Raw genomic sequence first — 27,276 nt, 5'->3', positions numbered from 1 at the left:
AATATAATATTATAATGATCTGTATGGAATGATTTCACATTGAAAGTCTTAATATAAAGTGTTATGTTCAAAATCAATGTTTGGAAACCAATTGTATGGTGTAAACTGGACATTACATACCTGTTTCTGGGTGAAGCAGTTCATTTGAATACATCCGTTTACTTTCTAATCTTACTGTTTTCTATATGCTTCTATTGGTTTCCTGTGCCTCTGCACATCATAGCGTTTCTGATATTTTACTGAAAGTATCCGTTTGTTTGTCTTTCTCCATTAATCTATTAGCTTCTTTAGGTTGCATTCTGTATTGCATCATAATTTTATCTGAATGGCCTAATATCTTGTCTGGCTTAGTATCTGTGTAGTTAATATGTGGAAAGGAGAGAGTTAATAACAACAACAAAAAAGCAAAGAAAAGCAAGAGATGGAAAATCTGAGATTGCTACGAGAAGTTATTCATCACTGTTTCCTTTCGCTTTAAATGGCTTTTTGAATAGAACCCAGGTAAGCTTAAAATAAAAATTGTTTGAAAATGGTATTTTAGATATTTTTTTGTATTCTCTTTTTCCTTTTAATAAGCTCTTTCTCAAACTTTCTGTCTCTCAGTACACACACACACATATGTTCACATCTTACCTGGGTTCAAAAGCCGTTTGAGTGAAAGCTTTTTTTTCATATATATATATATATATATATATATATATATATGAACATAAGTGTGTGTATGTGTGTATTGAGAGGGAGAGAGTTTGAGAGAGAGCTTATTAAAAGAAAAAAGACAAAAGAATACGTTAACATTTAATTTCTTGAATATTTAAAATGTTTATATATATTTCATACACATATATATAAATATATGTGGTCCAATGCTTAATTTACCATGCATATAAATTAGCTTTTTTATTCTATTCTGTGATATGAATGTACTGTTACAGTTGGTCAAATTACTTCAATTTCTGAATATAAATGTATTTTTACATTTAAATTCAAATTGTTGTTGACTTCATGATCCTTAACTTAAAAAGAAATTGAAATAAACCCTTTAAATGTCTATCTTTCAATCTGCTCCTAAATAGAATGTTCTTTACTCCTGGAATTGAGTCATCTAACTATTCACAACTTCCAGATAATTATCCACATTTTAAAACCAGGATTTTTGTAACTTCCTTACAGTAAAAAAATAGGAAACATCCTTTAACTTCGTTTTCAGCATACTTTCCAGTAAAGTATACTAAAAAACAAAGAACGTGTTAACATTTAAATTTGCTTGAATATTCAAAAGCTTTTGCAAAATTGTTTTTAAAATTCTTTTATTACAACTTCACATAGTTATAGACTATCTACTATTTCAATTTTTGCTATTATTTTATCAAAGCTGTTTCAAGTCTGTCATTTAACATATTATTTACAATTTTAAGAAGATTTTATATTGGCCCTTGGTAAATTATTTCATAGCAGTATAAAATTAGTCCCGTTTCAAATTATTAAAATTAGATATTATATAGTCAATATTAGGTACTAATTATATGTATAATTATATATCTAAATAGTACTCAATTACTTTATTATTTTTTCATTTGAAATCACAACCAATATATTTATAATGTTGATATATTTTTATATATATACATTATATTGTTTTTTCCCCCTAAGCACAATAGATTACTTTTTTTACCTTTTACATCTCTTTGGAAATTTATTATTCTTAATGAATATTTGTTTGGTTGGATTTATTTCAACATCATTTGCCACATATGCAAAAGGAGTTCAAACAAGTAGTTTAATTTTAAAAGTTGATTTTTTTTTTTTACATTCAGAGAGTGAAGTTCCTTTCATTGTATTGGAAAACGTAAGTCTTTGATATAAATTATTCCATTTAACTAACTAGTTGGACAAATTTACATAACTTAATCTCATTTTTCTACTTCTACTTATGTTTGAAGACCAAGATGCCCAGAATAAAACTCAACTTCTTAAGGTATTTTTAATATAAATAAAATACATGATAGCTGTAAAAATATATAGCAATGAAGAACATCAACCAAAAAGCAAGCCTCCTTTTCCCTGCACCCCTCAATCCTATTCTTCCATGGTGAGTAATTACTTTTGTTTTTCTTTAAATTTATTCAAATCATACCGAAGAATAAACCAAACCATCTCTGTTTTTAACCTCTAAATAAGAATTCCCAAAATACTTATTTTTGTAGCTTTGTTAAGAACAGATTTAAAACCTGGTTAATAGGAAACGGCAGAATTTGTGATTTCATGATATCCCCTTTCTTTGGGCTTCAGTGTCTCTGCCTAGTGTCTCAGCTTTTTGCAGGTCATTAAAAAAAATTATTGTCTGTATTGATCCCACTGGAAAATTTGAGCTACTGAGAAACAAGATTTGACTAACAATTTAGAAGTATGAGAATAGATTGAAGGGTCAAAGACAGAGGCAGCTAGATTACTTAGGAGACTATTGCAATAAGGCAATTAAGATATGATGGACAAAGTGTCAGCAGGGTGGTGTTGAAAACTGGTCATCTATTAGAGGGAACTCAGGGATGATTCCAAGGCCTTTGGTCTGACCTACTAAAAGACAGAGTTGCTGCTTTACTGCCATGGGAAGGACTGGAAAATAATAGTTTGGAGGTAAACTAGGAGTTTGTAATATATAAAATTTGGTTTGGAACATGCGAAATTTTAGATGACCATTACACATTTATCTTCATTTTCTATTGCTAAGATGCCAATTAAATATTTATATTGATATCCTATTGCTACCGTAACAAATCACCAGAGACTTCCTGACTTAAAACCACATGCATTAATTATCTTCCATTTTCACAGTGTAGACATCTAGGCACATTGTGGCTCTCAGATGACTCTTCTCTTCTGGGTCTCATAAGATCAAAATCAAGGTGCTGTCAGACAGGGCTTCGTTTTGTTCTAGAGGCTCCAAGTAGTAATCCACTTCCAAGCTCATTCAAATTATTGGGATAATTCAGTTTCTTATAGATGTAGAATTGAGGTCTCCATTTGCTTGCTAGCTTTCAGCTGGAAGCCACCCTTAGCCCTTAGAGGCCTCGCTCTGGTCTTTGCCTATGGCCCACTACATTAGAATAGCAATGGAATGTCATGTCTTCTCAAACTTAAAATCTCTCAGCCTTCTGCTGCTACGTAACTCTGTCTACAGTCAGTAAAAGGTCAATACTTTTAAAGGCTCAAGTCATTGGATTGGACTAACCTAGATAATTTGAGCCCTATCATATGATTTGTAATCTTTTTGAAACAATTAAATTTATTTACATTTAATTGACAAATAATTGTACATATTAATGGGCTACATTCATAATGTTAGTTACATCTTTGGAGTCTCTTTTGCCAAGTCATAATATGTATTCGCACATTTGGAAGATGAAGGGGTAGACATTTGGGGGAAGGATTCTGCCTATCACAATATTAAAGTGAATATTTTCAGTAAGTAGTAGACATATCGTGTATGGTATTCACAGAGAATGTCTGGAGCAAACCTAAAATAATTGAGGAGAGGGTCATCAGCCTATAAATGGTACGACTATAAAAATTCATGATACTGGATGAAGTCACCAAAAAAGGATCGCTCAATAGAAAAGAGACCTAAGTACTGAAAAGAGGATTACTCCAATGTTGACTGTTGGGAACAAGCAAAGGAGAATGAGATGAAACTGGAAATGAGGAAAGGTAGACTATATGAACACAGAGGCAAGGAGAAGAGAGGATGAGGAATGTCTCTTTTCATTGCTTCTACATTCTTGGTGAATTAGCTACGTCATTGGCTAAATCGGTTGATGACATTTAGCTAGTTGTAATATTTTGCTTTGCTTCTAATTTATTTACTTATTCAGCAGAGTGCGTGTATAATTGCCTTGCCTGTTTTTCCCCCCGTTTTAGATTGTTTACATTTGGATTACTCTTCCAGAATTTCTCTCAACTAGGATACAAAGTGTATCTCTTCCAACTCCCTCTGTCCTTCAACTCGTGTTCAAATGTTACTTCTTTAATAAGACCTACCATTACTATCTTCGTCAGTCCTTCTGATTCCTAGGACCCTGCTCTAGTGTCCATTATATTTGTAACACTTATCTTTCGACATACTAGAAAATTTACTTATTTATTTTATTCATTTTGTTTTACCATCTTCCAGCCTTATAACCCTTATAGGGCAGAGATCTTTCATCACTGGTGTATCTGAAATTCATAAAAGAATTAATACATGTATGTTGAATGAGGAGAAGATTTTCCAATTGCCTAAGAAGACTCCAAGATGAGCTTAGATTAAGGTACTTGGATACATATTTACATATGTAATGTAAATATATGTAAACATATGTAAGACTGAAGTACATGAGAGTAATTTGGACGTCTGTATTTTTAGAAGTAATCTATGTATTGTTATTACTTGAAGTAATTGGATTTATGGAAAAATCTTAAATGTAGAAAAATGGTAAAGTCTAAGCATAAATGGGAAAAGTAAAGTGAAGTCTAGGCATGCAATTTTAGAATTCTGGTGAGTATAATAATTTGTGGATAAGAAGTGGAAGAGAAAACTGGTGAGATTCCATAAGAGTATTGTGCTCCATCCTGTATGCTGTATTTCAAAAAGATATTCATGAAGCAGAGAAGTTCCAGCAGAGGATAAACCGAACAAGGAAGAGTTCAAGAAAATGTAAGCATTAATCCTGAAGGGAAAAAATACTCCAAGGAGACATGGAACTGGTTTAACATTTTAGATTGAAGAAAAATTCCTATTAAAACCAATGGGTGATGACTCATGAGATACAGATATACAGTTAATAAAAGTAAGATCGTTACAGCAATTTGGAAATGCTCAAAGATGGAACAGATTGCAAAATACAGTGTCCACTGTTACTAGCTGATTGATTTAGTGGCTAATTATTGGCTGGGTCAGGGGGATTCTTCGATTGGGAGGGGGTTCCGACTAAAGTACCTGTAAGATCCTTTGCACATTATAGTTTGACACCTATCTATCACAAAACTTACTTTATGTAAAGAATCAACCCTAGGCTAATTAAGCCAAAATAAAAATGGAGAAAATGCTTCCTAAAAACAGTATGCATTTCTTTATAAATAAAACATTTCATTAAACATTTAGTTTATACTTGAAAACATTTTTCATTGAGATATTTTCAAAGCAACCTAAACTGTGTAAACATACATTTATTAGAATTAAGATTTTATAAACACGAACTGAGATTTTCTTTCTTCCCATGAATTCTTAAAATTAAGAATATAAATTATTTCACTTCAGTATATTTATTAAGTTAGAAAACTGTTTCACTAATCATTTATCTGTGTGCATCTAATGGAAATTCTTATCTTTAAAATAGCATCTATATAACTGCTGTTAGCCATGTTATTGATGACATTTACAGACTATGTCTCTCATTATCTCATAGTCTCACAGAAGTGGCACATCTAATTCAAATCCTGGGTATCAAACCTCCATTTTAGTAAAAATCTCTTGTGGAATTTGTAATACTACTAAAATCACAGGAAAACACACCCTCGCCCTGTAGTTCAGCTGAGGTAATTCTGGTTTTCTCTACATTCCTATGCCGGTTAGCCATGAAGTCAAAACTCAATCTTAAACCTTCCTTTTGAAATTAAAGCAAAATGAATTAATATAATCTGCTTCTGGAAAAGCATCAAATGTGAGCATTTGATTAGAATAGTTTTAGAATCTTACCATTGCTCATAAATGTTGACGAACAAACATTCATTAGCATTTGAAACATTACTCTTAAGTATCCTAGGAAAAAAAGTTTTTAAAAATTGTGTGTTTTCATTATATCTCTTACGAGTGATATAGACTAGGTGTAGGTTTTTTCCCTCCTTTTTTAAATAAAAAAGATCAGCTACAGAAAACTAAGTGAAGAGAAATATCTGGGCATTTTTCACCTTGGTTCATTAATGAAAACCTTTTGAATCTCTATGTACCAGGCATTGTGGCGAACATCCAAGGTTGATTCAATGAGGAGTTAAACTTCAGTAATAAACTCAGTTATTGAGTCCCACATCCTCTCTTCAATTCATTTCATCTGTCTTTACCAATTCATAGACAAGCAGCAGAAAATAAACTACCTTCCACTATATTTGCTTAGTGTTCCAAATATATTAATGAAAATTTTGAACAAAAGGGAATAGAAAAGGGGCAAAGTGGCTGGCATGGGATGAGACACAAGAGATGCAGAAGTCAGTGAAATCACCGTGAAACCACAGTCCTCAGGCAGACGGGGATGGGAAAACCCTGTGCTGACTTCAAGATAAGCTGCAAGGAGAAGATGGTTGGCAGCCTTTATCCTTCTATTGCAAGATTTAAGATTTAAGTGTCCTTAAATTCATATAGAAACAGATGAAAACAATGATGATAGTGATGCTATTTTTAGAAAGAGATATATGTATCTCTTTCTAAACAGTAATTTTTCATTATACTATAACATTTAAGAAATCAGGCCACGCATGGTGGCCCATGCCTGTAATCCTAGCACTTTGGGAGGCCAAGGCGGCCGGATTGCTTGAGGTCAGGAGTTCGAGACCAGCCTGGCCAACATGGTGAAACCCCTTCTCTACTACAAATACAAAAATCAGCCAGGTATGATGGCAGATGCCTGTAATCCCAGCTTCTCTGGAGGCCGAGACATGAGAATTGCCTGAACCTGGGAGATGGAGGTTGCAGTGAGCAGAGATCACATCTCACTGTTAAAAGAAATCAAATTCTACTTGCCACTCATTCCAGGGATATCCTTTTTATGTGGCTCAAACTATATGGCCAGTTAATTCACTTGAGCATTAAACCCCATTACATAAACATTTAGTCTTCATGTGGAATACATTTTTTTCTATTACTTTTTAAAGCATATGGTCCAATTGCAAGTGGAAGTCAAAGAGTACTCATTTGCATTGTCACATCAGATGGTCTGTTTAAAACTATTAAACATTTAGTCTATTATAACTTCTGTTTTGCTGAAGCAATATATTATGGTAGAATTAGTTAACTATAACTTTGCTTTTTAAATGAATTGAGGAAATACCTTTGTTAATAACAATAAGATTATTTAGAGTACAGAACAAGTTACATTAAATTCTGTCATTCCGTTCATTACAGATTGGATCTAAATTGGGCAGCAGTCATTTGAAATATTCTTCTACTATCTTTAACTCCTTTCTATTTTCCCCCTTTGATATTGTGCATAACTGGAGAGCTGGCAGAAACCAATTGTGCAGCCTAAACTAGCCTAATGATGCCCTCGTACACTTTCTCTGTCTCTTGCTTTTGCATAGCTTCAGCCCCCTTAGAGGCACAATTCAATAACACTACTGTTTTGAAACAGTGCCATTTAATGAACTACTTAGAAACCCTTTCCTATTGCTTGTTTTCATCTCTGTTTCTTTCTTAACCATCGCACTTCCATTGTAAGATAAAAGTGAAATATGTTCAATAGCTACAGCTGAAAAAAAGGCTCTGCCAAGTGGGTTCTGGGTGTTGCACTCTGGTACTTTTAGAGGGTTTGGATAGAGAGGCTGTAACCCAATCAACAGTAAATTAGACCTCAGTCACAGTTTTGTCACTGCTGCTGGCACTAAGATATTGATTCTCTACTTGCATGGCTCTTTGATGTCACCTTGGAGTGGGGATGTAGAAAAAATGTATACTCACAGATTTTGCCAGGCATAAAATGCAAGGTGTATCTCTTGGTGGCAAAGATGTATAGAGATGGAATTTTCTTTTTATTTTATTTATCTATTCTTTTTTTAAATTTTTAATTATACTTTAAGTTCTGGGATACACGTGCAGAATGTGCAGGTTGTTACATAGGTATACACATGCCATGGTGATTTGCTGCACCCATCAATCCATCATCTACATTAGGTATTTCTCCTAATGCTGTTATCCCTCCTCTAGCCCCCCAACCCCTCGACAGGCCCTGGTGTCTGATGTTTCCTTCCCTGTGTCCGTGTATTCTCATTGTTCAACTCCCACTTATGAGTGAGAACATGCAGTGTTTGGTTTTCTCATCCTGTGTTAGTTTGCTGAGAACGATGGCTTCCAGCTCCATCCATGTCCCTGCAAAGGACATGAACTCATACTTTTTATGGCTGCATAGTATTACTGGTGTATATTTGCCACATTTTTTTTATCCAGTCTAAAATCGATGAGCATTTGGGTTGGTTCCAAGTCTTTGCTATTGTGAATAGTGCCACAATAAACATACATGTGGATGTGTCTTTATAGCGGAATGATTTATAATCCTTTGGGTATATATCCAGTAATGGGATTGCTGGGTCAAATGGTATTTCTGGTTCTAGATCCTTAAGGAATCGCCACACTGTCTTTCACAATGGTTGAACTAATTTACACTCCCACCAAAAGTGTAAAGTGTTCCTATTTCCCCACATCCTCTCCAGCATCTGTTGTTTCCTGACTTTTTAATGATCACCATTCTAACTGACATGAGATGGTATCTCATATTGGTTTTGATTTGCATTTCTCTAAAGACCAGTGATGATGAGCTTTTTTTCATATGTTTGCTGGCTGCATAAATGTCTTCTTTTGAGAAGTTTCTGTTCCTATACTATGCCCACTTTTTGATGCAGCTGTTTGTTTTTTCTTGTAAATTTAAGTTCTTTGTAGATTCTGGATACTAGCCCTTTGTCAAATGGATAGATTATAAAAATTTTCTCCCATTCTATAGATTGCCTGTTCACTCTCAAATTTTGTTTTTATTTTAGTATTGGAAAGTGAATTGTTCTCAGATGTTATATGGTTGTTATAAATTGATGTTCAAATTTTAAGAACTGTGAGAGTTTGTATATAATCTGTATAGAATTCACCCTTTCCTAGAAAGAAATTTAATTTCTCCTCACCTCCCAGGTCCCTAAATCCAGGATTAGATCATTTTTTCCTTTTATTGAAATATCTAGGAGACATTTTGCTTCCATAAATGTTTCAATTTTTTAAGAGCAATTGTGGCATATTTGAGCAGAAGTTCCTAAAAGGTTTAAATTATACATGAGATGATTCTCTTGTCTATACTTAAGTTGTGGCAGAGCCCATTTCTGTTAAAATGCATTGGATTTTTTATTTGTTTATGTTAATGAATTTTTTACTGCCTCTCTAATAAATTTTACTACCAGATACACATCTATAATGTACCAATTCTCAGAAAACGTTTTGTCAGAAGAGCCTGTGAATTTATTTATGAGCTACTTCCAACATATGGGTTAAATCTTACTGACTTGCCCTTACTTTCAGGATGCCATTAACTCAGAGTCATATCACAACCTTTGTTAATCAAAATTGCTTTGGCTATCTTTTAGCAAAACAGAAGTAAATACTTTTCTCTTGAATTAACAAACAACTTATGAGACTTAAAATTTCTTTAGCCAACTCTTAAAATCACCATGAAGACTAAGAAATCCATAGAGAAGATCATGAATATAAATAAACACGGATTTTAAAAAATACTGATTAGTTTCTGTCTTTTCCTGGCTCAGATTTCTACCTTGATAAATAATGAGCTCCTAAACTAGCCAATGTATGTTTAAAATGATCCCTCTGAAGCACTGTGGTGTTTCACTTTCTTATTGCTCTACGACATTTTTAGTTCAATTGATACTTTGGCTTTAGAGATGTGTTTCAAAGACATTACATGACTTTTAGCTCTCACAACTATTTATCATTTAACCACAGGCAAATTTTCTGAATTATAGTTTGACTTTGTAGTTTATATTTGTTGTATTTTAATGCTAAAAATGTCTAATATTTACACTGTCTTCCTCATTTTTCTCCAGTTTTGTTGAGGTATTATTGACTCATAAAATTATATATATTTAAGTTGTACAGTGTTATGTTTTGATATACACATGCATTATTAAGTAATTACCACAATTATCACATTCATCACCTCATATAGTTACTACTTGTGTGTGTGTGTATGTGTGTGTTGAGAACACAAGATCTACTATCTTAGCAGATTTCAAGTATACGATACATTATAATTAACTGCAGTTACCATGTTGTACATTAGATATCCAGAACTTAATTATAACTAAAATTTTGTACCCTTGGACTAAACTTTCTACATATCCTCTACTCCCAAGACCATGGAAACCACCTTTCTACACTCTGTTTCCATGAGTCTGACTTCTTTAGATTCCACATATAAATGGGATCAAGCAGTATTTGTATTTCTGTGTCTGGTTTATTTCACGTAGCATAATGTCCTCTAGGTTCATTTATGTTGTTGCAAATAGCAGGATTTCCTTCTTTTTAGGTGTGAATAATATTCTTCTGTGTGTGTATAACATTTTCTTTACTCATTAATTCATCAATGAACCCTTAGGTTGTTTCCATATCTTGGTATTTTGAATAATACTGCAATGAGCAATTTCTTCCTCTTTAATGAACATACCATGCCTGAAGCATCTGAAGTATATTTACATTATATGTTGAAAGGAATTAAATTATCTAGCAATAGAAAATAACTTGCAACACAGCACCATGTTAGAAACATGCTGAGTTGCAAATACTAAAGAGAAAATAAATATCACAATGAGCTGCATTCTAGAATCCTCCAAATAGGATTATATTATAATAACTCAGGTTATTAGTTCTTATCTGAGTGATCATCTTAAGTGTTATTTGAATATTTGTTGGGGAGTAAAATTTTTAAAGAACTATAATGGGCCTTATGAGCCTAGACACCAGTAGACAAGCTACTGGAAATACTGTTTCTTAACTGGGTTTCGCTCTTTGCTTTTAAGTATGATTACATTATCACTACCTGATTGCCAATTTTGAAAACTGATGTGCTAAGAAAATTCTCTGACTTTTCAAACTCTGTGTTTTTCTTTTAATAAAAGAAAAATGCTTATGGAGAGTTTATATTAATTGAAATTTATAATTCATGATTGGGTAGGTATTGGTTATAGTCACTTTAAGGGTTTTAAAAATATCAATGGATAGCAGAAAAGAATATTGTTTATTTCACAAATATAGAATAAACTGCTCTATTTGGCAGTAAAAGAGTTAACAATGATTCCCTAAGGGGCAATTTTGTTTTCTTACTTGGAGAAAAAAAAAAGTCTATTATTTTATTTTTCATTGAAGCAGGATACAAGGTACTTTTAAATGTTGATATAAATATGTGGTTCATCTAGTTTCATTAACCATAGTTGTATAACCATGGCTGGAACATATTTGGAAATCTTATGAGCTCTGATTCATCCTTAGGGAAGATAATTTTTTCCAACATACATATTTCTCAAGAACATAAGAAACATTCTAGTGTGTACCTAACAGAATTATATTCTATATTCTCTAATGAAGGTGCCAATACACGTTTCCTGGAGAATTTTGTTATCTTTGATGAAGTTGTTTTATGTGTGTGTCCAGTTTGAACTATTTTGAATTGGCATATTCATATCACAAACCAGGGACTTAATTTTAAACATTTTGGTAACATCTTGACAGCTCATACAGTGACTAGACACTTGACCCTAATTGTATAATTAAAACTAGTGTGTTTTTAATTATTTACACTGTCTTAATAAGGATGTAGAAAACAAATAAAGCAAAATTCTAAAATTACTGTAGAATTATAGAATATAAGTAAAAAACTGAATACATATAGAGACCAATAATACATAAAAGCAACATGCTAAATAACCTGTAAATAAATATAAAATAATTAATACAAAAGAAAAAAAAAGTTTAAATTTTGATATGATTTCCCAAACCATTGGTTATAGACTTTTACCTGTTTATTGCAAGGTAGAATTCACTGTAAGAAAGTAAGAAAAAACAAATTTCCTTGAACACTGACATATGTTATTTCTTTTGCAAAAGATTGAAACAAAATGGACAATGGCTAGGAACATTGAACTAAGCTTCATGAATTTTATTTTTGATTATGCCATTGGTTAGTTTCATCAACTAGGTAAATCTCTTAAATTTAATTATCTAAAAGGTGAATAGAAGTCGATATCCAAGTGGAAATTCTAATCTAAAAGAGGTTAATAACGAAATGTCTGCCTCATGATTAGAATTTGTAAAATTTAAATTTATATTGAAGGATCTCATTATGATTTGGATTAAAATATGCATGATAAAATTATATGAGATTAGTAACTTAAGATACATCTAAAATTATGTGTATTTTTGAAAAAACACTAAAACACTGAGTATACAATACAAGTTAATTACCAAAGGTAATTCTTCCTCTTTGTATTTTTTAACTAGTCAATACCTGGATCCCTGACAAAAGCAAAGTTAATATTATATTATTTAGATATTATAGATTCCAAAAAACTTAACAGAGAGTTTGTGGTGGTGTCTCAAGGGTAACTAATTTTTAATGCTAATTCTCATTTAATCATTTTACACTTTCAATCTACTAAGGATGAAACATTTTGTAGCAGATTAAAAAGAAGTCCAGTGCTATGATCAGAATGTCCACCAAAATTCACGTGTTGAAATTTAATTGCCAGTGTGACAGTACTAAGAGATGGGGCATTTAAGAGGTAATTAAGTCATGAGGACAGAGCCCACATGGATAAGATTTGGGCCATGGTGGCGTGTGTCTGTAGTCCCAGCTACTTGGGAGGCTGAGGCAGGAGAATCTCTTGAACCCAGGAGGCAGATGTTGCAGCGGGCCTAGACTATGCCACTGCACTCCGGCCTGGGTGACAGAGCGAGACTCCATCTCAAAAAAAAAAAAAAGGTTTGATGAATGGGTTCTTTCTCTTCTACTCTTCTGCTTTGTGAGGACAAGAAGAAGGCACAATATTAAAAGCAGACAGTAGCCTTTATCACACACCAGACTTGCTGGCGTCTTGATCTTGGACTTCCCACCCTCCAGAATGGGGAGAAAGAAATTTCCCTTATTTAAAGCAGTCTAGTCTCAGGTATTTTGTTATAGCAGCACAAACAGACGAAAAGACCCTAGAAATTAGATAGTCTAAGCTTTAAACCTCCCCTCTTTGGTCTATTTTATACAGAAAAGCCCAAGTTTCCTAATTATGATATTAAACATACATTGTGAAGTTTTGTAATTGTTTAATTGGCTGCACTAAAGAGTACTTAATCGTTAACAGATTCCAAATTATTTAATTTTAAAAGTCATCTACTTTATTATAATTTATATGTAGTAAATTTTACCCTATTTAGGTATATAATTGTATGAGCTTTTGCAAATGTATAGTCATTTACCCACATTTCTATCACCCTAAGCAATTAGCTCACCCTGACACCCTGGGCACAGCTAATCTATTTTCTGCTATTATAAATTTGCCTTTTCCAGAATATCCCGTACATGGAATAATGCAAATATGTAACTGTTTGGCCCTGGATTCTTTCATTTAGCTCAATATATACGAGATGCATCCATTTTGTTACACATGTTAGTTGTTTACTCCCTTTTACTGATGAATTGATTGGTTTTATTCTATCTTACGACTATCCAACATATGCTTTTAGACCAAAACTTGTGTTCTGTTTCTGACATAGACCTTGAACGTAAAATACTTGTTTGAGAAATTAGCATGATGCTAGAAAGTTTTATTCTTAACCCACATGGTATGTTTTAAGAAGGCCTTTGAAATAGAAAAAAAATGTGTATGTTCACTCTCTAAAAACATGACATTGTCACTTTTGTAGAAAAGTTGTATAGTAAGTAAAAAGTATATGGGATCTCTATTCAACATCAAAATTCTCTTTGAGTAAGTTTAACTTTGAGTCCATCAGAAATGACTTTGGCTTGGCCACTGCCAGGGAATTAAGTAATCTAATTAGGGACAAGCTGATTCAGCACAGATAACTCCAGAAAAGACTGTCCCAGGCCTTTATGTACCCTTGCAGGCATCATAAGTAAGATTTCTTGGCTCAGGACTCTGTATTTGTTTCCAGTACCAGTGTTTGTGATTCTTCCCTTTGGCATTACTCCATTTTGTAGACTTGTTAACGTCTCTGGCTTGAGAATTATTTTTCTCGAACTTCTTACTGTGTTTACAACCTGAAATGCTAAACACAGCTACCACTTAAATATTGTTAAAAGAACAGTCATCCATATAATGACCATTTTATACCATGAAAGGTCTGAAAAACACTATCAATCACTGCCAAGTTTGACTCTCCCTGTAGAGCCTATTGTGGGAATTACCAAGCTGAAGACTGCAGACTCCAAATTAAATTCTCTGGCTATATTATCCATGGTTAAAGAGACTCTATTTACCTATGTTTAGCTCTATACAAGTCTCTTTTATGTTTAAACAAACACAGACATAAGTCCTCCTCCTATAGTAGCCAAATTTTTAAAATAAAAAGGATTTTCCTGACTGTTGACACCATAACTATTACTATGTATTGAAACTTTGCAGGGCATTGGCCTTGATCTGCTGAGTGTTTTTTCACATCGTGTGGATTACTTTAAATGCTTATTTATATCATGGATGATAGGGGATATTTATCACCCAAATTGTTGTGCCCCCAACCACAATATAACATTCTTCAATTTCAGATTAATCCTAAAAGACAAGTTACCTTTAAACACAATTATTCAAATTGTGGAATTAAAGGCACAATGGGTTTAGTAAAAGAAAAACATAAAGAATTTTCGGAATTTCTCACTGGGTTGTAGCCTTTAGTAATTGATAAATCCTATAATCCCTTTTAGACCAAGAAATAAACCACGAGGAGGTTAATACTTTTAATAGGTGCTTCTAATGCTCTTTAAATTTAATATCCAATCTTTTTACCTACATAAAGATGGACCAGTTATATGACAAATTCACTAATATCAATTAATAACTTGCTAAATTTAAATTTTAAAACAGTGCTTGTATGTACCACCTTTAATTGGTGATATTCTCAATATTTGCAAAGGATTTCTTGATTTTACCACTGTGGCTTATTGCAATCCCTCTTTCCATGGATGATTCTCTTTAAGACGAGATTCATAATAGATAATTATTATTAGTTTCTGAAACAGAATTATTGCAAGACTGGTCAACATGATGAGAAGTAAGGGTGTCTCCAGAAAAGAAACATTAGAGGATCTTCCAAGTTGCCTTCATGGCAATCTACTCAGTGTTCTAAAACTCCCTTTCAAAATGGGGTGATTGAAAAAAGAAATCTAGTTTTTGTTCACGGGTTAGACTGTCAAAGTTATTTCCAAAGCACTTCTGTGCTTTCTAAAAAGGTAGTCAAATACCCAGGTATAGGTGTTATGTTAAATACATTAGTGAACATAAAGAATAAAATAACACACTTTCAGAAGATCCCTCAGAGATAAAAGAGACAGAGAACAATAACTTCAATGGAAGTATTCAATTTTGTGTTTTTACATACACTAGAAAATAAAATCATCATGTATTTACATATATTATAACAACTTTTCCATAGCCACAAAATCAAATGGAGTGTACAGTTCCAAAAAATTGTTATAAATATAAAATAAATCACAATGGTTAAAGAAAACTGACATGAGTATTTTTATCTAAAATATTTAGGTTGATAATAATGTTGGCAAATTCATTATACAATTGCTCAGTCTTCATATCGTCAAGATTGAGTATTTTATTTATGCATTAACTATGAAGTATCTTATACGTGCATGCCCAGATAGAAAAATGTTCCAGAGAGGAGATGAAGAAGTCATCTTTTGAACAAGCTGATGCAACATATTTGCATCAAGAGATTTGACAAATCGCTGACAGAATAAACAGCAGAGGAACGCAAATTTAGATCTAACTAAGGCCTACAAAATATACGAAGAGAGAAATCAAATGAGAAAAGATAGTTGTTATGCACGGGGGCATGATTATGCTAATACAATTTCAAGAACTACGTAGATAATACACAGAACATATCAACAGTGTTGATACGTCACGCTTAATGGTTTAGATATGATAGCAATGCCTTATATTTTTGTATTTTGGTCATATTAGTCCATGAACCACTTGTATACACATTGAATATATTACTGTTTAAGGTGAAGCAAAGTTTTTACATTATCCCATACAGTCTCTAGTTTTTATCATTTATTATTTCTCTATCAAGACTATGAAGTTAAAATGACTTCGTAATTATTTTTAAAAAGAGAACATTTTAACTTTTAAACATTTAACTTTAACATTTAACATTTAACTTTGACATTAACTGCTTTGTTACTCATTCTCTACATTTTATATATTTTTAAAATGTAAAATAATAAATGGCATTTATTAGGAAATACGTCAGTCAATAAAATAGGAGCAATACTGATTATTTAATTCAGTTTTATTACATAGGTATGCTAACTCAAATTAAGGCACTAATATGATCTAGTTTACTCCAAAGCAGTGTCCAACAAAATACTGATAGATGTTTCTTTAAAATAATTAGTTACAACAGTTTTCTTCTAAAATATACTCAAATATATAGTAAATATTGCATCCAGACCTTGATGTAAAATAATATTCTCCAAGTAAAAGAAGCAAAGTTCTTTGGAGAAATGCCTGATTCTAGGACTGAGATAGGAAATCCAAAAGATGAACCTGGAATGCATTGCAGGAACAGAAAATAAGAAAATGGCTAAACATAGGGACATACTCAAGACTTCAGAGGAACCAAGGAAGGTAGGAGCCAACTGAAATAGCTGCAAAAGACCAAAGCTAGAAAAAGTAGAGCAACAAAATAAAGAGTATTGAGTTATAATCCAAGGTACAAAATAAATATTCATTATTTGATGCAAATATAAAAATGAGTCAGTTAATGAATTAATGGATGAAATGGGAAAGACTAATCTCCCAGTTGAAGAATGTCAAATAATTTATAAAGATACTCTACCCTTGGGAGGTGAAGCATAATTTCTCATTCCTTATGTGTGGGCTAAATAAATTTCTGCCATATAGTACAATATGGCAAGAGAGGGAGAAAAACAGACAGGATAAACCTCACCAACAATATCTCAAGCCAGGTGTACAAAGTAGCATCAATAATGTTAATAAATAATAACCTATATATAAATAAATACCTATTTATAAATAGTAACCTATTTATAATAGGTGTTCTTCATACGACCTAATGAGAATAACACTTCATCTTTGGGGTCTTCCTCCACAAAAATCTATAATCCAGTCTAATCATAGGAAAACACCAGGCAAACCCCAACTGAAAAGGCATTTCACAAAATATCTAGTCAGTTCTCAGAACTGTCATGATCATAAAAACAAAGTCTGTCACAGTCACAGGAGACATGACCATTAAATGAAATTTGGTCTCCTGGATGGAATCGTGGAACAGAAGAAGAACACTAGGAAAAAATGGAACATATATGAATAAAGCGTTAACTTTAGTAAGAAATAACATATCAGATTGACATATTAGTTGTGGCAATGTATGTGCTCAGCTGGCCCTCCAATATGTAAGCAGCATTTATCACCTAGGCATTAAATTGACATATATCATTGAATTAATGCTCACACAAGTCTAAGTTGAGGATGTTATCTTATTATTGGTTGAATCTGTAAACAGTTCTTGAACCCATGACAATATTAAACGTGACATTCATATGAACATGATAAGAATGTAACTCTAATACACTCAATCTTATTTGCTACAAAATGTACATTGATCAAAGTATGACAACCCTACACTCAAATTTTAGTCAAAACAAGTTGACCACACAGCGTGTTTTTCTGTAAGTTTTTATATGTGAAAAACTTTCCCAGTTAAATACCAAATGTAAACCAAATAATGACCCCCCAGGCTAATATAATTATAAAACAATGTAATTCCAATTTTTCTGACAAGACACATATGAAAATCTTCTAAAAGAGAAATACAGAATCATCATCAAAAGTATTTTTGTCAATGCACTTATTTTTAAATTGATGAATAATGATTGTATATATTTATGGGGTACACAGTGAGGTTTTAATCTATGAATACACTGCAGAAAGAGTCAATCAAGCTAATTAACATATCCATCATCTCACAAATTTATCCTTCTTGTGGTAAGAACATAAAATTGATTCTTTTAGCAATTGTGAAATATACAATATATTATTATTAACCATGCAGTCCAATGGATCACTAAAACTTATTCTTCAAGTCTTCCTGAAACTTTGTACCATTTGATCAGTATGTCCCTTTACTCAGCACCACCATCAGCCTCTATCATCTCACACCTCTTAGAATAGCAATTATAAAAAAATTTTTTCGATATATAAAAACAAAGATGTATGATACTAACTTTATTGGCTTAATTTAAAGCTATTGAAATTATTAAAATGTTTATAATATGAAAATTAGGCCAGGCATGGTAGCTCATGCCTGTAATTCCAGCACTCTGGGAGGCTGAGGTGAGACAAATTACTTGATCTCAGGGGTTCAAGACCAGCCTGGGCAACATGGTAAAAGCCCAGTTCTAAGAAAAATACAAAAATTAGCTGGGCATGGTGATGTGCACCTGTGGTCCCAGCTACTTGGAGTCTGAGGCAGAAGGATCGCTTAAATCTAGGAGGGCAAGGCTGCAGTAAGCCGTGACTGCGCCACTGCACTCCAACCTGAACAACAGAATGAGACCCAATCTCATAAAGAAAGTATATATATATATATATAAATTATAGATGAATAGAATGAAATATAAAGAAAGACTGAAATAATCTTATCTATGAATATAAAGCCATTTCAACTCAGTAGAGAAAACAATGATTTATTCAAGTAATGGTGCTAAAATAATTGGCTACACAGTCTAAAGCTAGATTAAAAATTCCAATTCCTTATTATAGACAAAAATATCGACATGAATTAAATAACTATAAAAAGTTAAAATAAAAATAAAAGCGCTAGAAGAATATACAAGTATGCAAATAAAAATCCTGAGAGCGGAAATACCTTCCAAAACACACACACCCCAGAAGTGATAAAGAAAATATGTATATTTCTTTGTATAAAAATGAAAAACTACCAACATATGAAAAGAGCAGCACTCTAAGCAAAGAGTTAAATAACAGAGTAATAGTTTTGTGACGTAACAATAGACAGATGACTTAAAATTTTAAATATAAAAATTACAGCTAAATATAGAAGTAAAGTATATTCTGAGGCAATTTTCAATTTCAGTATTATTTAGACAAATGAATTTTACAAAACAATTGTAAAAATCATTTCACCCATCAGATTCACACACACACACAAAATATTTTTATATACATAATACAAACAAGAACCTTGAAATAGGTAAAAAGCACCAATGAGTACAAAAATACCCTCTTACTCCTTTATGTACTTCACTATTTATTTAATCCAAAGACATAATCTTACATTAAACATGAAATTTTAATGATTCAGAAAAGCAATTATAGTATATCTACCAAACTAGTGAATACCAAAATAACACAGGTTTAGATGTCCCACAAATTCACTTTGGGGGCAGATTAGAAACATTTATCAGTAGCTCATCTGCAATTACAATTTGTGACTTTTTACAATCAAGAGTCTTGGTAATGTTTTTAAGCAAAATATGAATGTACATGCATGATACGGAACATCCATCATCACTGTAGAGCCTTGTCAATACACTCCATTTAAGAAAACAAATGATAAATATACATAAAGAAAAGAGACATGTAAAAGACGTAAGTTACACCTTTCTTGCTTTACATTTTGATTTACTGACGCTTCTGCAGTATTGGCAGTGACCAAGATAGAAAATACACACTAAATTTAAAACATTCCTTGAAATTAAAAGCATAATGACAGAGACTAATAGATTTCATTCCTGTTTGATCTCTGCACTGACATCATATTTAGCTTGATAATTTTAGCAAGGAGCATTGAATCAATAACTCAATGATCTCAGCTTTGTTGATGTACAATTTTATCTTACATCATCTATAAAACATTTATCAGCAAAAATTTATAATATGAACGTTTAAATATGATGGGTTTAGGTCGAATATCTATTGAAATGATAAACAGCTATTAGTTCATATATCTCTGTTAAGTGATGTTAAAAGTAAACTCCTAAATGGATGTTGCAAAATTATTCAACACAACATGCAGAGTCCATCACTTCATCACCTTTTTGCAGACACAATTCAGGGCAACTCAGATTTAAGGCAAGTCGTCCACATACCTGTTCAAACTCATTTTAGAATTTAAAATAAAATACTGAGCTATTCTAGAGGAAGGAGGAAAAGGAGGAGGAAGAAAAGGAGAAAAAACCAGAAGCACTGTATACTTGTAATATCATAAATGCATCATATTCTGATTCTAATTTAGACATAACTTACTTTATAACCATGTACATGACCCCAAACTTCTAAGTACAATATCATTTCTTATTGTTTTATATCATCATTTCAGAAATGTATTTCACTTTTTATTTACTTCAATTATCAGTGCTTGTTAACACTTTTGTTATGAGACTCATTATCTCCCAAACCAGTTATCAATGTTATGTATTTTATAAATTTTCTAAGTATTGTACTTATATCTCCTTAAATAGTAAAATAACAGAATTTGACATTTTAAAATTATATAGGTGAATTGTAAACTTACTTATAGTCTTAATTTATTTTAAAAGTAAATTTTCTTATTTGGATAAAAAATTATTTTTATTTGGTACACAAAAAGATAAAAACAGGCAAGCCCTTATTTCTCACTAATGTTGCAATTTCTAGAAGAAAAGTTAAAATGTTTACTTTCTAATGACAATGAGATTAAAAAATATTGCAAGGAATGAAACAAAAGAAATGAATAGAGGCCTGGATCCATGACATAAATAAAGGCTCTAATATTATAATACATAGTACATTGGAGAATTAATTTAAAGCCATATAGGAGTAAGACACACTTTCCAAAGATAAATAATTAACTTAGGTATAGGATATTTTAAAAATCATCCTACATGAAGGCAGAATCAAAAAAGAACTATCAACTTTGTTCCATAAAAACTGTACATCCTACCTGCTCCCAATACCTCACCAGTGCTGAAATGGTGACTTTCCAAGCTGGAAAGCAGTCTTGGACAAAGAAGAGACAGGTGCAGAAAGTCACCCACACAATATACGAACAAAGAGAAAAGTAACTTTAAGGTTATTATGCAAATGAATTATCAACCTTCAAAAATTAGAAATGAAAAGGCAAATAATTACTTGGAATATCAAAACCGCTCAATCCAGAATATAACATCCTAGAACAAAAAGAAATATCTCACAGTTCTTCCAGCTATTGAACAAATAAATAAGAATATACAGTTTTATTTTTTTAAATGCAATACAAAGATGAAAAATACAGGAAACAAATATAGAGCCAAACATAATAATTCATGGAATAAAAATATATTAGAAGCACTAAGGAAAAAATACAAGTGGACAGAATGAAGCATGAGTATAGAAGGAAATGGATGATACGAAAAAGAAGTTAAGATACAGCTAATTAATAGGGCAGGGCAGAGAAGGATGAACAATGGATCAGGAAGTTAAAGAGAAGATTCCAGCACTATGTGATAGCAGTAATTACTTGTAATGGCAAAAACTGCAATTAATATACGTAATTGAAACCCTACATACAACAATTACAAGATGAGACGAGTATTATAGAAGGGCAATATTATCCTTACATTTTTACATTAGGAAATAAACAAGAATGAAATTAGTAAAATCATTTAAGAAATTAATGAAATCACAAGATATTTCCAAAAATGTTAATGTGAAGAGTTAATAAGGATAAAAATAAATTTATTAAAAAGCAAATAAACGCAATGCACAAGATGAGTTTCTTCTGTGAAAATGCTAACGAAACAGAGAAACTTCTAAAAAGGTTATTTACTAAAAAAAATAGAGAACATGAGTTAATGCCATTAGGGAAAAAAATTAACCTTATATATAACACAGATTATCATGTCATAAAATGATGTTATGACAAAAAGTATGCCAGGACATTTAGAAACTTAAACAAAATGGCTACATTTAAATAAAAATGTTAACAAGCCAAACTAAAAAAAAAGCACAGAAATAGTTCTATAAATTAGAATGAATCCAGTTACAATTAATTCTACAAATAAAAGCATTTTTAAAAAACATCTATACTGTTTTTCATAATGACTGTACTAATATACTTCCTTTCTCACCAAAAGGGTACAAAGGTTCTCTTTTCTCCCCATTCTTCCAATCCTTGTCATCCTTCATCTTTTCTATAATAGCCAGTCTAACAGGTGTCAGATGATATCTCGCTGTGTTTTTAACTTGCTTTCCCTGATGATTAGTGATGTTGAGCATTTTTTCATGCACCTATGGGCCATTTGTATGCCTTCTTTTGAGAAATGTCTGCTCAGAACCTTTGCTCATTTTTAAGTTGATTATTTATTTATTTACTATTGAGTTGTTACATATTTTGGATATTATATATATCCAGCAGTCCCACTACTGGATATATATCCAAAGGATATGGAATCAGTATGTCAAACAGATATCTGCTCTCCAAGTTCATTGCAGCATTATTCACAAGAGCCAAAATATGGAAACAACCTAACTGTCCATCAATGAATGAATGGATAAAGAAAATGTGATATATATCATATTTATATATCTGTAAACACAAGAAAACAATATTCAGCCCTATAAAAAGGCAGCATTGTCACTTGCAACAAAATAGATGAACCTGGAGGACATTATGTTAAGTGAAAAAAAAAACAGGAACAGAAAGACAAGTGCCATATGATCTCACTTATAGGTAGAATCTTAAAAAGTGAAACTCATAGAAACAGAAGAAAATGGTGTTTATCAAAGACTTGAAGTCGGAGGGAGAGAGATTGGGGAGATGGTCAAAGAACAAAAAAATTTCGGTTAGACAGGAGGAATAATTTCAAGAGATCTGTTGCACATCACGGTGACTGTAGTAAATAAGAATATAATGTGTACTTGAAAACTTTTGAGAGAGTAGATTTTAAATGTACTCACTACAAAAAAAATAAACGTGAGGTAGTGCATGTGTAAAGTAACTCGATTTAGCCATTCCACAGAGCATATGTCTATCCAAACATAATGTTGTATATCATAAACTTAAACAATTTACTTGCCAAAGAAATATTAAAATAAAATAATTTTACACAAAACTACCACTCTGTAATTTCAAAATTCTTTTCAATTTCAGAACAATTTCTGAGAAGAAAAATTAAGAGATAACTATTGGGTACTGGGCTTAATACCTGGGTAATAAAATAATCTGTGCAACAAGCCCGTAAGACTTGAGTTTACCTATGTAACAAATATTCACATGTATCTCTGAACCTAAATTAAAAGTTAAAGAATGAATGAATGAATGAATAAATAAATAAATAAATAAATCTGCACTCCCACCCCCACTAAAAAAACTTAAGAAATAAATCCAAATTTATTTATAAGACCACTCTAACATGAATCAAAATTCAAAGTCAGAGTAATAAATAAAAATTATAATCCAATCTCATTAGGGAAAACAGATGTCATAATTTTAAACAATATATCAGCAAAGCCATTTCAGCAATGTGAAAATACATACTAGGGCAGATTGTGAATATCAGAGGAATTAAATTTTTTAAGACATCAGTTATCATAATTAAAACAGTAAGTACTGAGAAAAATATAAATATTTTGAAAGTAGCAGAAATTCAACTTTCATTCATTTTGATAAAAATATCTTTTTGATATACTAGGAAAAATAAGAGAATTTTAAACAGACAAAATGTTTGAAAGCATTCTATTTAAAATTCTGATCAAGACCAAGATACCTGCTATTTTAATGTATTGTCAATAACAATTTTAATTTCATATATTCAGAAATCACAGAACCCACTTCTAAATAACTTCATGAATCAAAAGACGTCATCTAATAAATGTTGTAAGTACTTATTAGTGTAAACAATAATAAAAATAAGGTGCTGGATGTCCTAGTAGGTATACAAAGATAAAAAAAAAGTTTGCAAGAGTAAATGAAACTGATTATGAAAATGATATGATTAACTGCATAGAGAATACCAAAAAAATTTATGAACATCTTTTTACAAAAAAGAAAATTTAGTAGGGTTAGAGGATTTAAGATAATTTATAAAAATCAATTGCCCTTTTGTTCATCAGCTATAAATAATTAAGAAACATTTACAGCAACAATAACTAAAATATCAATTACCTACCCATAAAACATACAAACACTAAAAGGACTCTGTAAAAACACAAAAAACAAAAAACAAAACTTTATTGATACACATTAAAGGAAACACTCACAAACAGGAAAACTTACCTTGAATATAAAGAGAAAGACTCCGTGTTGTACATGTTGTAAATGTATTAATTCTGTTACAAACAAACAGGCAAACAAAGCATCTAAGGGTTCACAGTAATTGCACTAAAAATTCTAACAGGGTTTTGTGGTGGACCTCAATAAACTGATTTAGAAACTTATGCTACCTGACTTCAAACTATACTACAAGGCTACAGTAACCAAAACAGCCTGGTACTGGCACCAAAACAGATATAGACCAATGGAACAGAACAGAGTCCTCAGAAATAATGCCGCATATCTACAACTATCTGATCTTTGACAAACCTGACAAAAACAAGCAATGGGGAAAGGATTCCCTATTTAATAAATGGTGCTGGGAAAACTGATTAGCCATATGTAGAAAGCTGAAACTGGATCCCTTCCTTACACCTTATACAAAAATTAATTCAAGATGGATTAAAGACTTACATGTTAGACCTAAAACCATAAAAACCCTAGAAGAAAACCTAGGCAATACCATTCAGGACATAGGCATGGGCAAGGACTTATGTCTAAAACATGAAGAGCAATGGCAACAAAAGCCACAATTGACAAATGGGATCTAATTAAACTAAAGAGCTTCTGCACAGCAAAATAAACCACCATCAGAGTGAACAGGCAACCTACAGAATGGGAGAAAATTTTTGCAACCTACTCATCTGACAAAGGGCTAATATCCAGAATCTACAATGAACTCAAACAAATTTACAAGAAAAAAACAAACAACCCCATCAAAGAGTGGGCAAAGAATATGAACAGACACTTCTCAAAAGAAGACATTTATGCAGCCAAAAAACACATGAAAAAATGCTCATCATCACTGGCCATCAGAGAAATGCAAATCAAAACCACAGTGAGATACCATCTCATACCAGTTAGAATGGCCATCATTAAAAAGTCAGGAAATAACAGGTGCTGGAGAGGATGTGGAGAAATAGGAACACTTTTACACTGTTGGTGGGACTGTAAACTAGTTCAACCATTATGGAAGTCGGTGTGGTGATTCCTCAGGAATCTAGAACTAGAAATACCATTTGACCCAGCCATCCCATTACTGGGTATATACCCAAAGGACTGTAAATCATGCTGCTATAAAGACACATGCACACGTATGTTTATTGCAGCACTATTCACAATAGCAAAGACTTGGAACCAACCCAAATGTCCAACAATGATAGACTGGATTAAGAAAATGTGGCACATATACACCATGGAATACTATGCAGCCATAAAAAATGATGAGTTCATGTCCTCTGTAGCGACATGGATGAAGCTGGAAACCATCATTCTCAGTAAACTATCACAAGGATAAAAAACCAAACACAACGTGTTCTCACTCATAGGTGGGAATTGAACAATGAGAACACATGGACACAGGAAGGGGAACATCACACAGGGGACTGTTGTGGGGTGGGGAGAGGGGGGAGGGACAGCATTAGGAGATATACCTAATGCTAAATGACGAGTTAATGGGTGCAGCACACCAACATGGCACATGTATGCATATGTAACAAACCTGCACGTTGTGCACATGTACCCTAAAACTTACTTAAAGTATAATAATAATAATAATAATAATAATAATAAGATCTTTCCTCATCTTCCCACGAGAGTCAGAATAAAATTAAAATCCCTACCAAGCGAAAAAAAAGAAAGAAAACACAAAGGTCCACCAATAGTGAAAACTGCCTGGAAAGCAAAAGGATAAGGTGAGGAAATGCACTACTAGATATCGACTTCTTATAAACCAATATTTACTAAGATAGAAATGTATTGGCTCACAAAGAAACAAGTAGAGATAAACAGAAAACACAAAAACACGGTTTCGAAAGAAAAGAAAAAAAATTTTCAATAACTTTGTAGCTAGTTATCTATGTGGGAAAATAATTTGAGGTTATGTATATCATACCGCAGAACAGTAAGGGAACTTCAAATACATTCATGACTGAAGTATAAAAGACAAAAAGGTAAAAACAAAATTAGCAGAAAATTGGAAAAATATTTTAAATATTTATTAAATAAGACACAAAATGTATAACCCTTGAAAGAAAAACAGTGACAAGTTTCACCATGTTAAAATAGTTAATTTTATTTATCTGAAAAACAGTGTGATGGTTAATATTGATTGTCAACTTGATTGGATTGAGGTATGCAAAGTGTTGTTCCTGGGTGTGTCTGTGAGGGTGTTGCCAAAGGAGATTAACATTTGAGTTAGTGGACTGGGAGAGGCAGACCCACCCTCAATCTGGGTGGGCACCATCTAATCAGCTGCCAGCAAGGTTAAGATAAAAGCAGGCAAAGGGCTAGACTGGCTAAATTTGCTGGCCTCCATGTTTCTCACATGCTGGATGCTCCCTGCCCTCGACATTCGGACTCCAAATTCTTCAGCTTTTGGACTCTTGGATCTACACCAGTGGTTTGCCGGGGTTCTCTAGCCTTCGGCCACAGACTGAAGGCTGAACTGTCAGCTTCCCTACTTTTGAGGTTTTGGGACTCGGACTGACTTCGTTGCTTCTCAGCTTGCAGGCAGTCTATTATGGGACTTCATCTTGTGATCTTGTGAGTCAATACTCCTTAATAAACTCCCCTTCATATATACATCTATCCTTTAGTTCTGTCCTTCTAGAGAACCCTAATACAAATAATAAACAAATTTTTTATAAACAACATATTGCAAACCTCTCCTTCATTCTCTATTCACTTTCCCTGCTTTGTTTCTTCAAAACAATGATCATTTTCTGATTACTATATAGTTCATGCATTTATTTTGTGTATTGTCTATATTCCTTCACAAAACTTAAATCTATGAAGGAGGCATATTTGTCTATTTTGTTTTATGTTGTGTTCCAGTAACTAGAAGAGTGTCTGGCAAGCAGGACACAATCAATAAATATTTGTTGAAAGAGTACATTAATGAATCAATAAAATAAAGACACAAACATCTC

This window comes from Nomascus leucogenys, chromosome 7b (assembly GCF_006542625.1).
Source record: "Nomascus leucogenys isolate Asia chromosome 7b, Asia_NLE_v1, whole genome shotgun sequence".
Lineage (NCBI taxonomy): Eukaryota > Metazoa > Chordata > Mammalia > Primates > Hylobatidae > Nomascus > Nomascus leucogenys.
Note: the sequence above shows the minus strand (reverse complement) of the source record.